Source organism: Physeter macrocephalus, chromosome 21, assembly GCF_002837175.3.
Source record: "Physeter macrocephalus isolate SW-GA chromosome 21, ASM283717v5, whole genome shotgun sequence".
NCBI classification, from domain to species: domain Eukaryota; kingdom Metazoa; phylum Chordata; class Mammalia; order Artiodactyla; family Physeteridae; genus Physeter; species Physeter macrocephalus.
The window spans coordinates 35,120,571-35,124,654 of NC_041234.1; positions in this window are offsets into that span (position 1 = coordinate 35,120,571).

Here is a 4,084-nt window from a genome sequence, read left to right on the forward strand (position 1 = left end):
TCTGCCCTTTGCTCAGACAGGACGGGGTTAAAGGAGAAGCTGATTCGGGGGCTCTGGCACAGGCCGGGGGGGGCGGGGAGGGGCACGGATGCGGAGCGAGCCTGCGGCGGCAGAGGCCGGCGTGACACTGCACCGGCCCGAGGCGCGCCACGCGTTCTCCCGGGGAAGCTGTCCCTGGATCCCGGGACCCCGGCAGTGGCAGGCTGCAGGAGCTCCCGGGAGGGGCGGTGTGGAGAGTGACCTGTGCTCGCACACAGGACTCTTGGTGGCGGCAGCAGCAACCCCAGCGTCCCACACCCGTCTCTGCTGTCCGCGCAGACAGCCGCAGCTCACGCCCATTTCTGGAGCTCCTTTACGCGGTGCCCTTAATCCCCTCTCCTTGCGCCCCAGGAAGCAAAGAGGCAAGAAAAAGTCTCCTGTCTCTTCGGCAGCTCCGTGCCCGTTTCTGGAGCTCCTTTAAGCGGCGCGCTTAAACCCCTCTCCTCGCGCACCAGGAAGCAAAGAGGGAAGAAAAGGTCTCTTGCCTCTTCGGCAGATCCAGACTTCAACCGGACTCCCTCCCGGCTAGCCGTGGTGCACTAACCCCTTCAGGCTGTTTTCACTCTGCCAACTCCAGACCTTTCCCTGGGATCTGACTGAAGCCCGAGGCTCAGCTCCCAGCCCCCGCCTCTCCAGGCGGGTGAGCAGACAAGCCTCTGGGGCTGGTGAGTGCCGGTCGGCACCGATCCTCTGTGTGGGAATCTCTCCGCTTTGCCCTCCACACCCTGTGGCTGCGCTCTCCTCCACGGCTCCGGAGCTTCCCCCTCCGCCACCCACAGTCTCCGCCCACTAAGGGGCTTCTAGTGTGCGGGAACCCCTCCTCCTTCACGGCTCCCTCCCACTGATGCAGGTCCCGTCCCCATTCTTTGTCTCTGTTTATTCTTTTTTCTTTTGCCCTACCTCGGTATGTGGGGAGTTTCCTGCCTTTTGGGAGGTCTGAGGTCTTCTGCCAGCGTTCGGTGGGTGTTCTATAGGAGAAGTTCCACGTGTAGATGGACCTCCGATGCATCCGTGAGGAGGAAGGTGATCTCCGCGTCTTACTCTTCCGCCATCTTGGAGTTCCAGTCAATGGTTCAGTTTTGATGAAGACTTTTTCTACATTGCATGAGTTTTCTATTGCTGCATAACAAATTACCACAGACTTAGCAACTTAAAACAACACCTATTTATTAGTTCACAGTTCTGTAGGTCAGAAGTCTGGCACACTGCAGCTAGGTTCTCTGCTCAGAATCCTGCAAGCCTGAAATCAATTTGTCAGTCAACTCACTTCTCATCTGGAGGATTTGAAGAATAAGTCACTTCTCAGCTCTTTCTTGTTATTGACAGATTTCAGTCCCTTGAGCTTGTAGGACTGAGGTTCCTATTTTCTTGTTGGCTGTAGGCTGGGGATTGCTTTCAGCTCCTAGAGGCCACTTTCAGGTCCTTTCCACATATACCACTCTATGTTCAAGCCAGTGACAGTGTGTCAAGTCCTTCATATGCTATGAATATCTGACTTTCTCTTCTTGGACCAGCCAGAGAAAATGCTCCGTTTTTAAAGGGTTCTTGTGATTAAGTCAAACCCACTTGGATAATCTTTTATTCAAATCAACTGTGCCATATAACATAACCAAATTATGGGAGTAAAATCCATCAAATTGACCATTTAAGGGACTATGGAGGGCTTGTACATGTGGAGGTGTGCTAGAAATCTTTGGAACCATTTTAGAATTCTGCCTACCATACTACACTACACTACAGATATGAAAAGAAATATTTTTCACCTTTAGTCTGTTGATGTGGTGAATTATATAGATTGATTTTCAAGTAATGAATGATTCTTGCATTCTCAGGATAAACCTCAATTAGCCATGATGTATTACCCTTTTTTGTATTGTTGAATTTGATTTGTTCATATTTTGTTGAGAATTTTTGAGTCTCTGTTTATGACGATCATAAGTCTGTATTATTATGTTTTTGTAAACTTAACGTCTAGCTTTAGTATCAGGGTAGTTCTGGCCTCAGAAGATAACCCTGGAAGTTTCCCTTTCTTTCTATATTCTGGAAGAAGTTCAATGGAGTTGGTGTCATTTCTTCCTTAAATATTTGGTAGAATTAATCAGTGAAGCCAACTGAGCCTGGTGTTTTCTCTGTTCGGAGGTTTTTGTGTTTTTGTTTTGTTAAAAGAAACTAAAAATTCAATTTCTTTAATTGCTGTAGTACTATGCAGGTTATATATATATATATATATATATTTTTTTTTTTTTTTTAGAATAACAAAAATTTATTCTCTTATAATTCTGGAAGCAGCAAGTCTGAAATCAAGGTATTAGCAGAGGTATGTTCCCTCTGAAATCAGTACGAGAAGGATCCTTCCTTGCCTCTTCCAGCTTCTGGTGGTTTACCGGCAATTTTTGCCATTCGTTGGCTTGTAGACGCATCACTCCAATCCTCCATCTTCACGTGAGCATCTTCCTTCTGTGTGTGCCTGCTTTCTGTGTCCAAACTTCCCCCTTTTATAAGGACATCAGTCACATTAGATTAGGTCCCACCTTAATGACCTGATTTTTTAAAGGTATTTTTAAAAATTTATTTATTTTATTTATTTATTTTTGGCTACTTTGGGTCTTTGTTGCTGTGCACAGGCTTTCTCTAGTTGCGGTGAGCAGGGGCTACTCTTCATTGCGGTGTGCAGGCTTCTCATTGCGGTGGCTTCTTTTGTTGCGGAGCACAGGCTCTAGGCGCCCGGGCTTCAGGAGTTGTGGCTTGCGGGCTCTGGAGCACAGGCCCAGTAGTTGTGACGCATGAGCTTAGTCGCTTTGCGGCATGTGGGAATCTTCCCAGACGAGGGCTCGAACCCATGTTCCCTGCATTGGCAGGCGGATTCTGCCAATGCAGGGGACCACTGCGCCACCAGGGAAGCCCTAATGAATGGATTTTAACTTGATTACCTCTGTAAAGACCCTATTTCCAAACAAGGTCACATGCTGAGGTACTGGGGGCTAGGACTCCAACAAATCTTTTTCTTTTTTTGGGGGGGGTGGGGTGAGAAGACACAATTCAACCCATAACGGAAGTCAAAGAGAACAAAAGGCATATAATACCAAGCAAAGGTCCTGTGCTCTGCCCCTCAGCACCCCATTCTCATTTTAAATATTTCTAGTTTCAGTTCGTCTGATCGTTTGCGTCTAACTTTGTAAATACTATGCTTATATCTACATCAACTTTTTATGTTGTCAACTTTGGACATTATCTGCTGACTTCCTGCTATGCTAGATGAGATTATAGTTCAGTCATCATTTCATTTTTTGCCTATATTTTAAACTTTTGATTATGGTAATTGATCAAACATATACAAAAGTAGAGAAAATAGTATAATAAAACTCACATGCTCATCACTAAAGTTCATCAGTTATCAACTCATGACCAATTTCATTTCATCTCTCCCTACCATTACACCTTTCCCTCATAATATATAGACATATCACTATTTTCAGGTCTTCTATTGGCTACTTTTTATTTTTTTTTAACATCTTTATTGGAGTATAACTGTTTTACAATAGTGTGTTAGTTTCTCCTTTACAACAAAGTGAATCAGTTATACATATACATATGTTCCCATATCTCTTCCCTCTTGCGTCTCCCTCCCTCCCACCCTCTCTATCCCACCCCTCTCATGGTCACAAAGTATTGGCTACTTTTTAAAATATCTTTATTTGAGTATAATTGTTTTACAATGGTGTGTTAGTTTCTGCTTTACAACAAAGTGAATCAGGTACACATATATATATGTTCCCATATCTCTTCCCTCTTGCATCTCCCTCCTTCCCACCTTCCTTATGCCACCCCTCTAGGTGGGCACAAACCACCTAGCTGATCTCCCTGTGCCATGTGGCTGCTTCCCACTCGCTATCCACCCTACGTTTGGTAGTGTATATATGTCCATGCCACTCTCTCACTTCGTCACAGCTTACCCTTCCCCCTCCCCATATCCTCAAGTCCATGCTCTAGTAGGTCTGTGTTTTATTCCCGTCCTACCCCTAGGCTCTTCATGACATTTTTTTTT